This window comes from Cherax quadricarinatus, chromosome 74, assembly GCF_038502225.1.
Source record: "Cherax quadricarinatus isolate ZL_2023a chromosome 74, ASM3850222v1, whole genome shotgun sequence".
Lineage (NCBI taxonomy): Eukaryota > Metazoa > Arthropoda > Malacostraca > Decapoda > Parastacidae > Cherax > Cherax quadricarinatus.
In genome coordinates, this window is record NC_091365.1 from 21,341,366 (window position 1) to 21,358,806 (window position 17,441).

Here is a 17,441-nt window from a genome sequence, read left to right on the forward strand (position 1 = left end):
GAGAGAGGGGTGGATCGACTACATAATTTTGGACTGCAAGAAGGCCTTCGACACAGTTCCTCACAAGAGGTTACTGCAAAAGCTAGAGGATCAGGCACACATAATAGGAAAGGCACTGCAATGGATCAGAGAATACCTGACAGAGAGGCAACAACGAGTCATGGTACGCGACGAGGTGTCAGAGTGGGCGCCTGTGACAAGCGGGGTTCCACAGGGGTCAGTACTAGGACCTGTTCTGTTCTTGGTATATGTGAACGACATAACGGAAGGGATAGACTCAGAAGTGTCCTTGTTTGCAGATGATGCGAAGTTAATGAGAAGAATCAAATCGGACGAGGATCAGGCAGGTCTACAAAGAGACCTGGACAGGCTACAAGCCTGGTCCAGCAACTGGCTCCTTGAATTTTACCCTGCCAAATGCAAAGTCATGAAGATTGGGGAAGGGCAAAGAAGACCACAGACACAATATAGTTTAGATGGCCAAAGACTGCAAACCTCACTCAAGGAAAAAGATCTGGGGGTGAGTATAACACCGAGCATATCTCCTGAGGCACACATCAATCAGATAACTGCTGCAGCATACGGGCGCCTGGCAAACCTACGGATAGCGTTCCGATACCTCAGTAAGGATTCGTTTAAGACTCTGTATACCATCTACGTCAGGCCCATACTGGAGTATGCAGCACCAGTTTGGAATCCACACCTAGTCAAGCACGTCAAGAAATTAGAGAAAGTGCAAAGGTTTGCAACAAGACTAGTCCCAGAGCTACGGGGATTGTCCTACGAAGAAAGGTTGAGGGAAATCGGCCTGACGACACTGGAGGACAGGAGTGTCAGGGGAGACATGATAACGACATATAAAATACTGCGCGGAGTTGACAAGGTGGACAAAGACGGGATGTTCCAGAGAAGGGACACAGACACAAGAGGTCACAATTGGAAGTTGAAGACTCAGATGAATCAAAGGGATGTTAGAAAGTATTTCTTCAGTCATAGAGTAGTCAGGCCATGGAATAGCCTAGAAAGGGATGTAATGGAGGCAGGAAGCATACATAGTTTTAAGGCGAGGTATGATAGAGCTCATGGGGCAGGGAAAGAGAGGACCTAGTAGCAATCAGCGAAAAGGCGGGGCCAGGAGCTGTGACTCGACCCCTGCAACCACAAATAGGTGAGTAGGTGAGTACACACACGCACACACACACACACACACACACACACACACACGCACTCACCAACACACACACACACACACACACACACACACACACACGCACTCACACACACACACACACACACACACACACACACACACACACACACACACACACACACACACACACACACACACACACACACACACACACACACACACACACACACACACACACACACACACACACACACACACACACACACGCAAAACAACACCAATATACAATATCTGCCACAATTATCAATCATTAGGTTTCTTAAATATTTAACATTACAAAATGAGAAAGAATTTACTATTTGCGGATAAACTCATGACTTTAAAATATTTCTTTCACTCACGAACGCCATTTACTACAATTTCTTCATATCTGTTCCATTATTATGGCATAATTTAAAGATAAGTGAGCCATTTACAACATGCGCGGTATTTGGCTCACAACAAAAACACAAATCGTTTTTGTGTGAAAGGATAATTGGAGACTATTTGTTCCATAATGCGATACTGATGAGTGAAGGCAGATTTAATGTCACGAACGCTTTGTGAAGTCATTCTTCACTGAGTAATGGTGAGTGTTGGACCTTTGAGGTCGTGTGGGAACATTAGTGTGTGTTTCGTGTGGGAACATTAGTGTGAGCTTCGTGTGGGAACATTAGTGTGTGCTTCGTGTGGGAACATTAGTGTGTGCTTCGTGTGGGAACATTAGTGTGAGCTTCGTGTGGGAACATTAATGTGTGCTTCGTGTGGGAACATTAGTGTGTGCTTCGTGTGGGAACATTAGTGTGTGCTTCGTGTGGGAACATTAGTGTTAGCTTCGTGTGGGAACATTAGTGTGAGCTTCGTGTGGGAACATTAGTGTGTGCTTCGTGTGGGAACATTAGTGTGTGCATCGTGTGGGAACATTAGTGTGTGCTTCGTGTGGGAACATTAGTGTGAGCTTCGTGTGGGACCATTAGTGTGTGGCTCGTGTGGGAACCTCAGTGTGTGACTCGTGTGGGAACCTCAGTGTGTGACTCGTGTGGGAACCTCAGTGTGACTCGTGTGGGAACCTCAGTGTGTGACTCGTGTGGGAACCTCAGTGTGTGACTCGTGTGGGAACCTCAGTGTGTGACTCGTGTAGGAGCCTCAGTGTGTGACTCGTGTGGGAACTCAGTGTGTGACTCGTGTGGGAACCTCAGTGTGACTCGTGTGGGAACTCAGTGTGCGACTCGTGTGGGAACCTCAGTGTGTGACTCGTGTGGGAACCTCAGTGTGACTCGTGTGGGAACTCAGTGTGTGACTCGTGTGGGAACTCAGTGTGTGACTCGTGTGGGAACTCAGTGTGTGACTCGTGTGGGAACTCAGTGTGTGACTCGTGTGGGAACTCAGTGTGTGACTCGTGTGGGAACCTCAGTGTGTGACTCGTGTGGGAACCTCAGTGTTTGACTCGTGTGGGAACTCAGTGTGTGACTCGTGTGGGAACTCAGTGTGTGACTCGTGTGGGAACTCAGTGTGTGGCTCGTGTGGGTACTCAGTGTGTGGCTCGTGTGGGAACTCAGTGTGTGACTCGTGTGGAACTCAGTGTGTGACTCGTGTGGGAACTCAGTGTGTGACTCGTGTGGGAACTCAGTGTGTGACTCGTGTGGGAACTCAGTGTGTGACTCGTGTGGGAACTCAGTGTGTGGCTCGTGTGGGTACTCAGTGTGTGGCTCGTGTGGGAACCTCAGTGTGTGGCTCGTGTGGGAACTCAGTGTGTGGCTCGTGTGGGAACCTCAGTGTGTGACTCGTGTGGGAACTCAGTGTGTGGCTCGTGTGGGAACTCAGTGTGTGGCTCGTGTGGGAACTCAGTGTGTGGCTCGTGTGGGAACTCAGTGTGTGGCTCGTGTGGGAACTCAGTGTGTGACTCGTGTGGGAACTCAGTGTGTGACTCGTGTGGGAACTCAGTGTGTGACTCGTGTGGGAACCTCAGTGTGTGACTCGTGTGGGAACCTCTGTGTGTGACTCGTGTGGGAACTCAGTGTGTGACTCGTGTGGGAACCTCAGTGTGTGACTCGTGTGGGAACCTCAGTGTGTGACTCATGTGGGAACCTCAGTGTGTGACTCATGTGGGAACTCAGTGTGACTCATGTGGGAACTCAGTGTGTGACTCGTGTGGGAACCTCAGTGTGACTCATGTGGGAACAATGAGCTGAGTGTAAGTGTACTATTAATAAAAAAAATATCTCATGTACAATTGTTCATAAGGCGCCGCCTAGAGTGTGTAAAGTGACTCTCCCCTTCTTAAAGACAGACAGACTGAAAGACAGACAGGCAGACTGACTGACTGACAGACTGACTGACTGACAGACAGACTGAAAGACAGACTGAAAGACAGACAGGCAGACTGACTGACTGACAGACTGACTGACTGACAGACAGACTGAAAGACAGACTGAAAGACAGACAGGCAGACTGACTGACTGACAGACTGACTGACAGACAGACTGAAAGACAGACTGAAAGACAGACAGGCAGATACACATACCCATACACGGAGCTGTGTCTCGACCCTTGCAAAACCACAAGTGAGCACACACACTGCGTGCGTGAGTCCCAACTTTAGTGCTCTGTCAATATAAATGATCTTGAGGGCTACTGAAGGTTTCTGCAGTACTCATTAATTGTGTCAGAGTAGTGAACAGCCCCTGAAGTGGTTTGCAAGTTGCCTCGAGCCACATAAATGTCGGGAGAGTCACAGTGCTATAATAGAACTTAGAGATATTGGCAGCACAAGTTAGAGGGCAGGCCTAGTCTGACAAAGGTGTTAGTGTCATGTGTACCACTCAAGATAGACAAAGTGAAGTCAGTGTGTGACCAGTGAAAGAAGCAGAGTAAATAGGATAATATTATATATAGAGAAAAAAGGAGGTGGAGACACACCAGAGCATCACAAAGACCTGGACAGTCTGCAGGCTGCATCGGAGTGGCAGCGAGCAACAACGAGACCACAACTTCTCTGCCAGACACACGTAATATTCATCTAGTTGGGGTTGCAATAGCACCAGTCTCTGCATATTGGAATCTAAGGGCCACTCATTCCTGAAGCTATCAGAATTAGAGTAAACAGCATTTACTAGCATTTAATAGCATTTTATAAGGTGTAGGCAACTTGAGGCAGAGATGGTGGTTAGCTTGTGTGGGGATCCACCAGTACAACCATAAACAAATGTGCACACACAAGTACCCACGTACACACACACATGAGCAGAGACGCTGTGTGTGCCACTAAGCACAATTTTCAACACATCCATTAAAACTGGGTAACTACCCGAGGTATGGAAGATGGCAAATGCAGTCTCCATTTTCAAGAAAGGAGAAAGAAACGAGACACTAAACTATAGACCAGTGTCACTGACGTGCATAATATGCAAAGTCAAGGAGAAAATTATCAAGAGGAGAGACTGGTGGAGCACATAAAATGGAGCAAGCTTATAAATGACAACCAGCACTGTTTCTTGGAAGGCAAATCCTGTGTCACACCCTACTGGAGTTTTATGACAAGGTAACAGAAGTAAGATAAGAGAAAGAGAGGAATGGGTAGATTGCATTTTCTTGGACTGCAAGAAGGCCTTCGACACAGTTCCTCACAAGACATTATTCCAAAAGCTAGAGGATCAGTCACGTATAACAGGAAGGGCACTGCAATGGATCAGAGAATATCTGACAGGGAGGCAACAAAGAATAATGGTACGGGATTAGGTATCACAATGGGCGCCTGTGACGAGTGGAGTTCCATAGGGGACAGTCCTAGAACCAGTGCTATTTTTGGTAAATGTGAATGAAATGATGGAAGGGATAATCTCAGAAGTGTCCCTGTTCGCAGATGATCTGAAGTTAATGAGGAGAATTAAATCAGATGAGGATCAGACAGTACTACGAAAAGACCGGAACATGCTGGACACCTGACCCAGTAACTGGCTTCTCGAATTTAACCCCGCCAAATGCAAAGTCATGAAGATCAGGGAAGGGCAAAAAAAGACCGCAGACAGAGTATAGGCTAGGTTGCTAAAAACTGCAAACTTCACTCAAGGAAAAAGGATCTTGGGGTGAGTATAATACCGAGCACATCTCCTGAAGCGCACATCAACTAGAACAGGATGTTCCAGAGATGGGACACAACAACAAGGGGTCACAGTTGGAAGTTGAAAATTCAGATTAATCACAGGGATGTTACGAAGTATTTTTTTTCAGTCACAGAGTTGTCAGGAAGTGGGATAGTCTGGTAAGAGATGTAGTGGAGGCAGGATTCATACATAGCTTTAAGAAGAGGTATGATAGAGCTCATGGAGCAAGAAGAGCGACCTAGTAGCGGCCAGTGAAGAGGCGGGGCCAGGAGCTGTGACTTAACCTCTGCAACCACAACTAGTTGAGTACACACACACAATCTCACACTCACACACACACACACACACACACACACACACACACACACACACACACACACACACACTCAATATATATATATATATATATATATATATATATATATATATATATATATATATATATATATATATATATATACATACATATATATTTTTTTTTCAATAAGTCGGCCGTCTCCCACCGAGGCAGGGTGACCCAAAAAAGAAAGAAAATCCCCAAAAAGAAAATACTTTCATCATTCAACACTTTCCCCTCACTCACACATCACTGTTTTTGCAGAGGTGCTCACAACACAATAGTTCAGAAGCATACACGTATAAAGATACACAACATATCCCTCCAAACTGCTGATATCCCAAAACCTCTTCTTTAAAGTGCAGGCATTGTACTTCCCATTTCCAGGACTCAAGTCCGGCTATCTAAAAATAACCGGTTTCCCTGAATCCCTTCACTAAATATTACCCTGCTCACACTCCAACAGATCGTCAAGTCCCAAATACCATTCGTCTCCATTCACTCCTATCTAACACGCTCATGCACGCCTGCTGGAAGTCCAAGCCCCTCGCCCACAAAACCTCCCTTACCCCTTCCTTCCAACCTTTTCGAGGACGACCCCTACCCCGCCTTCCTTCTCCTACAGATTTAAATGCTCTCCATGTCATTCTACTTTGATCCATTCTCTCTAAATGACCAAACCACCTCAACAACTCCTCTTCAGCCCTCTGACTAATACTTTTATTAACTCCACACCTTCTCCTAATTTCCACACTCCGAATTTTCTGCATAATATTCACACAACGCATTGCCCTTAGACAGGACATCTCCATTGCCTCCAACCGCCTCCTCGCTGCTGCATTCACAACCCAAGCTTCATACCCATATAAGAGTGTTGGCACTACTATACTTTCATACATTCCCTTCTTTGCCTCCATAGATAAGGTTTTTTGACTCCACATATACCTCAACGCACCACTCACCTTTTTTCCCTCATCAATTCTATGATTAACCTTATCCTTCATAAATCCATCCACCGACACGTCAACTCCCAAGTATCTGAAAACATTCACTTCTTCCATACTCCTTCTCCCCAATTTGGTATCCAATTTTTCTTTATCCAAATCATTTGATACCCTCATCACCTTACTCTTTTCTATGTTCACTTTCAACTTTCTACCTTTACACACACTCCCAAACTCATCCACTAACCTTTTCAATTTCTCTTTAGAATCTCCCATAAGCACAGTATCATCAGCAAAAAGTAACTGTGTCAATTCCCATTTTGTATTTGATTCCCCATAATTTAATTCCACCCCTCTCCCGAACACCCTAGCATTTACTTCTTTTACAACCCCATCAATAAATATATTAAACAACCATGGTGACATTACACATCCTTGTCTAAGACCTACTTTTACCGGGAAGTATTCTCCCTCTCTTCTACACACCCTAACCTGAGCCTCACTATCCTCATAAAAACTCTTAACAGCATTTAGTAACTTACCACCTATTCCATATACTTGCAACATCTGCCACATTGCTCCTCTATCCACTCTATCATATGCCTTTTCTAAATCCATAAATGCAATAAAAACTTCCCTACCTTTATCTAAATACCGTACACATATATGCTTCAATGTAAACACTTGATCTACACATCCCCTACCCACTCTGAAACCTCCTTGCTCATCCGCAATCCTACATTCTGTCTTACCTCTAATTCTTTCAATTATAACCCTACCATACGCTTTTTCTGGTATACTCAGTAAACTTATTCCTCTATAATTTTTACCATCTCTTTTGTCCCCCTTCCCTTTATATAAAGGGACTATACGTACTCTCCGCCAATCCCTAGGTACCTTCCCCTCTTTCATACATTTACTAAACAAAAGTACCAACCACTCCAACACTATATCAACCCCTGCTTTTAACATTTCTGTCATGATCCCATCAGTTCAAGCTGCTTTACCCCCTTTCATTCTACGTAATGCCTCACGTACCTCCCCCACACTTACATTCTGTTCGTCTTCACTCCTAAAAGATGGTATACCTCCCTGGTCAGTGCATGAAATTACCGCCTCCCTTTCTTCCTCAACATTTATTTAAAAGTTCCTCAAAATATTCTCGCCATCTACCTAATACCTCCCTCTCCCCATCTACTAACTCCCCTACTCTGACAAATCCATACGTTCCCTAGGCTTTCTTAACTTGTTTAACTCACTCCAAATTTTTTTCTTATTTTCATTAAAATTTCTTGACAGTGCCTCTCCCACTCTATCATCTGCTCTCCTTTTGCACTCTCTCACCACTCTCTTTACCTTTCTTTTACTCTCCATATACTCTGCTCTTCTTTTAACACTTCTGCTTTGTAAAAACCTCTCATAAGCTAACTTTTTCTCTTTTATCACACCCTTTACTTCATCATTCCACCAATCACTCCTCTTTCCTCCTGCCCCCACCCTCTTATAACCACAAACTTCTACCCCACATTCTAATACTGCTTTTTTAAAACTCATCCAACCCTCCTCAACCCCCCACTAATCATATTTGCACTAGCCAACCTTTCTGCCAATAGTTGCTTATATCTCGCCCGAACTTCCTCCTCCCTTAGTTTATACATTTTCACTTCCCTCCTACATGTTGTTGCCATTTTTCTCTTGTCCCATCTACCTCTTACTCTAACTGTAGCTACAATTAAATAATGATCCGATATATCAGTTGCCCCTCTATAAACGTGTACATCCTGGAGCCTACCCATCTACCTTTTATCCACCAATACATAATCTAACAAACTACTTTCATTATTCGTGCTACATCATACCTTGTATATTTATTTATCCTCTTTTTCATAAAATATGTATTTCTTATTACCAAATCTCTTTCTACACATAGCTCAATTAAAGGCTCCCCATTTACATTTACCCCTGGCACCCCAATTTTACCTACTACTCCCTCCACAACATTTTTACCCACTTTAGCATTGAAATCCCCAACCTCAAGTGCTCTCACACTTGGTTCAAAACTCCCCACGCATTCACTCAACATTTCCCAAAATCTCTCTCTCTCCTCTACACTTCTCTCTTCTCCAGGTGCATATACGCTTACTATAACCCACTTTTCACATCCAACCTTTATTTTACTCCACATAATCCTTGAATTAATACATTTATAGTCCCTCTTTTCCTGCCATATCTTATCCTTCAACATTATTGCTACTCCTTCTTTAGCTCTAACTCTATTTGAAACCCCTGACCTAATCCCATTTATTCCTCTCCAATGAAACTCTCCCACCCCCTTCAGCTTTGCTTCACTTAAAGCCAGGACATCCAGCTTCTTCTCATTCATAACATCCACAATCATCTCTTTATCATTTGCACAACATCCACGCACATTCAGACTTCCCACTTTGACAATTTTCTTCTTCTTATTCTTTTTAGTAATTATTACAGGAAAAGGGGTTACTATCCCATTGTTCCCGGCATTTTAGTTGACTTTTACAACACGCATGGCTTACGGAGGAAAGATTCTTATTCCATATCCCCATGGATATAAAAGGAAAAGTAATAAGACCAAAAACTCAGATTAGTGTGTATAAATAAACATGTACATGTATGTGTAGTGTAACCTAAGTGTAAGTAGAAGTAGCAAGACTTACCTGTAATCTTGCATATTTATGAGACAGACAAAAGACACCAGCAATCCTACCATCATGTAAAACAATTACAGGCTTTGGTTTTACACTCACTTGGCAGGACGGTAGTACCTCCCTGGGTGGTTGCTGTCTACCAACCTACTAATAATAATATATATATATACATATATATATATATATATATATATATATATATAGATATATATATATATATATATATATATATATATATATATATATATATGATAATGTGAGTAGTCACGAAAGCGCTTGGAATTTCTCTATTCTTTCAGAGTGGTTGTTTTGCATATTCTGAAATCACCTGTTTACTGTGATCTTATTGCATATATATATATATATATATATATATATATATATATATATATATATATATATATATATATATATATATATATATATATATATATATATATATATATATACAGTAATGGTGACGTATTACCCGGGAGTATAGACTTTCCGTCTGCCGTCAGTAGCAACTGGTATTACGCTTGAGTTAAGTGTATCCCTTTTGCTCGTGTATTTACATTTACATGAATAATTAATTTGTCTAATAATTTATTCACCTGTAATAAATTCAACAGAATTCTGCAATAATTTCTCTGCCAGGATTAATGTGCAATATTTCCTGTTTATGATTCCCTCGAAATATATTTCCAACTTGTGTTGGCTTCTCACGTAGCTTATTATTCTGGTGATATTTTGTGTAACACAATAACTTCCACGATACATATTCTCATTACGCTTTATGATTTTTTATATTTTACTGAATAGTCGATTGTTTATCCTTCTCTATTTAAATAAACTTAACCGTTTTATCATTAAGATTTTGTATTCTTAGTGTATAAATTACCAACAGAAAAAGGCACAATACCGTGACTGGAACGATACACAAATAATCCGCACGGAGAAGAGAGGAGCTTACGACAACGTTTCTGTCCAACCAAATCGGACCTAAACGTCGTCGTAAGCTCCTCTCTTCTATGTGCGGGTTATTTGTGTATAAATTACTATTTTGGATTCCTCTCAAATTTAATTTTATAGATTGCTATTTATTTTCATTTGAAATAATATAATAATTTACATTTTCGGGGTCAGAGATAAAACAGTCTGTAACAATTTAAATTTTTTGGTGACGGATAAAATAGGCTTTAAACTGAGCCAGTTTCTCAAGTAACTTACGTGAAATGGTATTTTTAAACTAGGTGGATGAATTTGGTAGGGTGTGCAAAAGAAGAAAATTAAAGGTGAATACAGGAAAGAGTAAGGTTATGAGGATAACAAAAAGATTAGGTGATGAAAGATTGAATATCAGATTGGAGGGAGAGAGTATGGAGGAGGTGAACGTATTCAGATATTTGGGAGTGGACGTGTCAGCGGATGGGTCTATGAAAGATGAGGTGAATCATAGAATTGATGAGGGAAAAAGAGTGAGTGGTGCACTTAGGAGTCTGTGGAAACAAAGAACTTTGTCCTTGGAGGCAAAGAGGGGAATGTATGAGAGTATAGTTTTACCAACGCTCTTATATGGGTGTGAAGCGTGGGTGATGAATGTTGCAGCGAGGAGAAGGCTGGAGGCAGTGGAGATGTCATGTCTGAGGGCAATGTGTGGTGTGAATATAATGCAGAGAATTCGTAGTTTGGAAGTTAGGAGGAGGTGCGGGATTACCAAAACTGTTGTCCAGAGGGCTGAGGAAGGGTTGTTGAGGTGGTTCGGACATGTAGAGAGAATGGAGCGAAACAGAATGACTTCAAGAGTGTATCAGTCTGTAGTGGAAGGAAGGCGGGGTAGGGGTCGGCCTAGGAAGGGTTGGAGGGAGGGGGTAAAGGAGGTTTTGTGTGCGAGGGGCTTGGACTTCCAGCAGGCATGCGTGAGCGTGTTTGATAGGAGTGAATGGAGACAAATGGTTTTTAATACTTGACGTGCTGTTGGAGTGTGAGCAAAGTAACATTTATGAAGGGATTCAGGGAAACCGGCAGGCCGGACTTGAGTCCTGGAGATGGGAAGTACAGTGCCTGCACTCTGAAGGAGGGGTGTTAATGTTGCAGTTTAAAAACTGTAGTGTAAAGCACCCTTCTGGCAAGACAGTGATGGAGTGAATGATGGTGAAAGTTTTTCTTTTTCGGGCCACCCTGCCTTGGTGGGAATCGGCCGGTGTGATAATAAAAAAAAAAAAAAAATATCTTTCTAATCTTGCTTCGAGTTTCACTGAGACGACTGAGACAGATTATCTCTAGATCTCAGTAAGACAGCTTCGTCAGTGGGCATCTGTTCACTACGACAGTAGGTTCGTCATTTATTAGACTACTACGACAGTAGGTATGTCATTTATTAGACCACTACGACAGTAGGTACGTCATTTATTAGACCACTACGACAGTAGGTACATCATTTATTAGACCACTACGACAGTAGGTACGTCATTTATTAGACCACTATGACAGTAGGTACGTCATTTATTAGACCTCTACGACAGTAGGTACGTCGTTTATTAGACCACTATGACAGTAGGTACGTCATTTATTAGACCACTATGACAGTAGGTGCGTCATATATTAGACCACTACGACAGTAGGTATGTCATATATTAGACCACTACGACAGTAGGTACGTCATATATTAGACCACGACAGTAGGTACGTCATATATTAGACCACTACGACAGTAGGTACGTCATTTATTAGACCACTACGACAGTAGGTACGTCATTTATTAGACCACTATGACAGTAGGTACGTCATTTATTAGACCACTATGACAGTAGGTACGTCATTTATTAGACAACTACGACAGTAGGTACGTCATTTATTAGACCACTATGACAGTAGGTACGTCATTTATTAGACCACTACGACAGTAGGTACGTCATTTATTAGACCACTGCGACAGTAGGTACGTCATTTATTAGATCACTGCGACAGTAGGTACGTCATTTCTTAACACCAAAACGCCATCTGGTATGTGGTTCGGTTGCCAAGGCTCTCAACTAACATACAGAGTGTTTATGGGTCGATCCCAAGGACGAGTGGCAATGCTGGGCGTGTTTCCTTACACCACTTGCCAATGTTTAGTTAGCTGACAGTAGGTACCTGGGTGTGGTTGGCATCCTGGGGGTGGTACTATATCTAAGCTAGAGCTGGACTTTCAGATGAGCTGGGGCAGGATAACACATCCATGCCTGTAAACTCGAGTGTGTGTGAAAGCGACCGCTGGTATTCGTAAACATCACCTGGGACATCAGGCCACTGTTATTTTCTTAATACCACTTTACCAGTAAACCTCTGTCATTTAATGAGACCACTGCGCCAGTAAGCTACTGTAACTTACAAAGACCACTGTTCCTTTACGAAACTCCACTGCCATTTATTAAGATAACTCCGCAAGTAGGCCACTAGGATTCAATATCATAACTGAACCAACAGGCTACTGCAGTTTATTAAGACAATAGGCAAGTCACTGATATTCATTAAGAAACTAGGCTAGTAACTGAGTTTCTTTAGGACACTAGGCAAATTACCGGGATTCATTAATGCACTAGAAAAGTCGATGGTATTTATTAAGGCCAATAACACAGTCAATGAGATTCATTAAGATATTGGTCACGGGGGTTTATTAAGGCACTAGGTTAACTAATCAGAGAGCAATGGACAAGTGAAGTCGTAGAAGCAGGAACACACACAGCATGAGGCATTCTTGAGCTTCCTCAGCGCTCGGGCTTAATGCCCAAACCTGGGGTGTGGCTCCAAAAGGATCCTGTAGTGATTGCTGCCTTAGCACCTCCTGACATCGTCTACTGCTACGCAGTTGCCGCACCCTTCGAGCCCAGTGTGGGCGAGGTTTGTCGTAGCTCAAAGTGCCTAGCTTCTCCCTTTGAGCTCCGTGGGGCTAAGCCTGGGGACACCTGGTCCCAGAAGACGAGGAGGTACTTGTACTTCCTCCCATGGCAGACATTGGTCAGAGAGACTCCCACGACAGGGAGCCAATACAGGGCTACCTCTTGGAAAAGGCCCGGGCTGGGCGATTTTACCCGCGAATCTACTACCTACCTACAGGTTAACTACTGGAGATCATTAAGACAATAGGATAGCCGTAGGAATTAATTAAGGCACTAGGCTAGTCACTGGGAATCTGTAATATACTATGCTAGATGTTGGGATTTAATACACCAATGTGCAAGTGGCTGGCATTCGTTAAGGCACTAGGATGGTTACATGGATTAATTAAGGCTGCTAAGCTAATCGATGGGATTCATTAAGACACAAAACACTAGGAAAGTTGAAAAGAATCTTTCCTCCATAAGCCATGTGTGTCGTAGGCGACTAAAATGCCGGGAGCAATGGGCTAGTAATCCCTTCAAACCATACCACGGGAGGTGATAGAACCAGCGGTCAGTCATAAAACTCCAGACTGGAGCGTTACCCACAGGGCCAGCTGGCTACAATAAGATTCATCCAACTAGGTATATATACACACCAGTGGAAGGTTAGCATAGGCACCACTGTGACCACAAATGCATGTTTTTACAGACGAATCTCTTGCCAGCGTGGTAGTGACGAACTCTAGCTCAAGTCCCCTCAAAGCCGTCATCATGACTAGCGAACTCATGACACGATTGCAAATGAACCATACCACGAGTGAGAATAGAACCCGCGGTCAGAGAGTCATAAAACTCCAGAGTTCGTCACGGCCACGCTGGCGGGAGAATCGTCTGTAAAAACTTGCATTTGTAATCACTTGCATTTGTAGAGTTTTTTGACTCGCTGACGGCGGGTTCTATCCCCGTCCGTGGTATGGTTTGTTAGCAACTGTGTCATTACGAGAAGAAGAAAAATTTAAAAAAACTGGGATGTTTGAATTTGCGTGGATGTAGTGCACATGATATGAGATGATTGTGAATGTTATGAATCAAAAGAAGTTGGATGTTCTAGCTCTAAGTGAAAGAAAGTTAAAGGGGAAAGAAATAAATGGGATTAAATCAGAAGCATCTGAGAGAGTTAGAGCTAACGAAGAGGTAGCAATAATGTTGAAGGATCAGTTATGGAAGGAGAAGAGGAAATATAAATGTATAGATTCAAGGATTATGTGGATTAAAATAAGGGTTGGATGCGAAAAGTGGGTTATAATAAGTGTTTATGCCCCTGGAGAAGAAAGAAGTGCAGAGGAGAAAGATTCTGGGAGATGTTAAGTTAGTGTATTGGAACTTTTGAACCAAGTGAGAGTAATTGTGGTAAGGGACCAAAATGCTAAAGTAAGTGAAATGTTTATATAGGGTGTGGAAGGTAGGTTTAGGGTGCCAGGTGTAAATGATATTGTAGATGAATGGTTCAGAGAACCGACATGTTGATAAATTAGACACATGTGCAACTCTTGGGTATCTTTATTGAGGAAACGTTTCGCCACACAGTGGCTTCATGTATGGACTGATGAAGCCACTGTGTGGCGAAACGTTTCCTCAATAAAGATACCCAAGAGTTGCACATGTGTCTAATTTGTAAATGATAATGTGGAATCTTTGATTGATCTATGTATATAAAGGGGTTTGGTTATAGGCAATGCACATTTTAATAAAGAAAGATAAATAAGTATACAATATATGATATAGGGTGTAACGTCAGTTGCGTGATGGTCTACGTATTGGTAGATAAAAGACTGTTGGGTAGACTTCGGGATGTACATGTTTATACAGGTGCCATAAATATATCAGATCAAGTTTTAATTGTAGCTACAGTGAGAGTCAAAGGCAGATGAGATACAAGGAAAATAGAATCAGCAAGTAAGAGAGAGGTAAAGGTTTATAAACTAAATGAGGAGGTGTTTAGAGTAAGAAATAAACACCTACTGGAGGAAAGTTGGGCTACTGAGTACATAGGCAATGACACTGAAGAGGTATGGGGTAGATTTAAAAATGTACTGTTAGAGTGTTCAGCAGAAGTTTGTGATTATAGGAAAGTGGGTGCGGGAGGGAAGAAGAGCTACTGGTGCAATTATGAGGTAAAGAGAGTAGTAAGAGAGAAAAAGTTAGCATATGAGAGGTTTTTTACAAAGTTGGAGTGTTTATATAAAGGAAAGAGGAGTTTATGGAGCGGAAAAAAAGAGAGTTTAAGAGAGTGGTGAAGGAATGTAAAAGGATTGCAAACGAGAAAGAGGGTGAGATTCTATCAGCAAATTTTTCTTGAGAATAAGAAAAAGTTTTAGAGCGAGATTAATAAGTTGACAAAGCATAGAGAGCAAATGAATTTGACAGTTTAAAATAGGAGAGGAGAGTTATTAGATGGAGAGTTAGAGGTATCGAGATGGAGGAAATATTTCGAGGAACTGTAAAATGTTCATGAAGATAGGGAAGCTGTGAATTTGTTTACTTTGCAGGGAGGTACAGCATCTTGTAGTAGTGATGAAGAGCCAGTTGTGAGTGTGGTAGAAGTGAGTGAGGTAGTGGGTAGAATGAAAGGGAGTAAGCAGCTGGGGATGATGGGATTAAGACAGAAATGTCAAAAAGCCTTACTGAAGTCCTTATACACAATATCATATTTATTACCATGATCTACCTCCTCAAGTACCTTAGTGAAAATAAGTTAATAAATTCGTAAGGCAGGAACGTCCCTTTTTAAAACCATGCTAAGATTCGTTGATTAAATTTTGCTTTTCAAGGTGGCTACGAACTGCCTCGGCAATTACTGATTTCATAAATTTTCCTACTGTGGAGGTTAGACTTATTGGTCTATAGTTCGAAGCTAAGGACCTGCCACTTGCCTTGTAAATAGGTATTACATTTGCAATTTACCACTTATCTGGTACCATGCCAGTTTGTAGTGATATGTTGAAAAAATTAGCCAAAGGTTTGCTAAGCTCCTCTGTACATTCCTGGGCCTGGGGATTTGTTAGGTTTTAATTTATCTATTTGCCTAAGAACCATGTCACTTGTGACCCTAGTGAGAATGGCTGGATTTGAGAGGGACATGACCTCCCAACAACTACATTCTTACCTCTACTAGTGGTCTACATCTCACCCCCAGTTGGTATACAAGGCTCCATCTTGTCACTTCAACTCCATCGAAGTCTGTTCATTGATCATCGACGATCTCGCCTCTCTTAGATTACCCCGTGTTGGGAAAGACTTTGCTTAGAGTGGTGCTTGCTGGAACTTCGTCTTCCTCTTCACCATCAGGATTGGTGCGTCGGTGAAGATTATCTACCATGTATAGCTTTGTTGATGCGTATAGAGGAATATATTTTATTATACAATCTCGGACATACAATGCCACCCCACCCCCCTTTCCGACACTTCTATCTACTTGGAACAATTTAAAACCCTGGATGTGACATTCTGCAGGCATGTCCCGACTTTTTGAATTAAACCACGTCTAGGTAGTGGCAAATACATCTATGTTACCTGCACTAGCAACTAGTCTCAACTCGTCCATCTTATTCCTAGCACTGCGACTATTTGTGTAATAAATATTTAAAGACCCTCCTCTCTCTTTACCCTTCCTGCTCCTTTCTGTTTTTCCACTAAACCTATTACTGTCCTTGTCAATTAGTGCCACTGGCTTTCCAATATCCACTTCATTTTGCCTATTACTAGTTCTCCTAGTACTCATATTACTACCCTGCGACTTCACAGTTTTCCGGCAAAAACCCATACCACTAACTATTCCTAGTTTAAAGACCTAACAGCTCCCTCCACTGCGTTGGCCAGTGCTCCCACCCCACACCTAGATAAATGAACCCCATCCCTGGCATACATGTCATTTCTGCCATAGAAGAGGTCCCAGTTGTCAATGAATGTTACTGCATTTTCCTTACAGTATTTGTCCAGCCAGCAATTGACACCAATTGCTCTGGACAACCATTCATTTCCAACTCCTCTCCTTGGCAAAATGCCACATATGACAGGTTTCCCACCCTTCCTCCTAATTATCTCTATTGCTGACTAATTTTCAATGCTACCCAAGAAATAAGCTCCGATGTGCAAGTCCCACTCAAATCCAACCCCTCCCACTCATGCACTTATCCAACCTAAATTTGAAACTACCCAAAGTCCTAGCCTCAATAATCCAACTAGGTAGACTGTTCCACTCATCAACTACCCTATTTCCAAACCAATACTTTCCTATGTCCTTTCTAAATCTAAACTTATCTAATTTAAATCCATTACT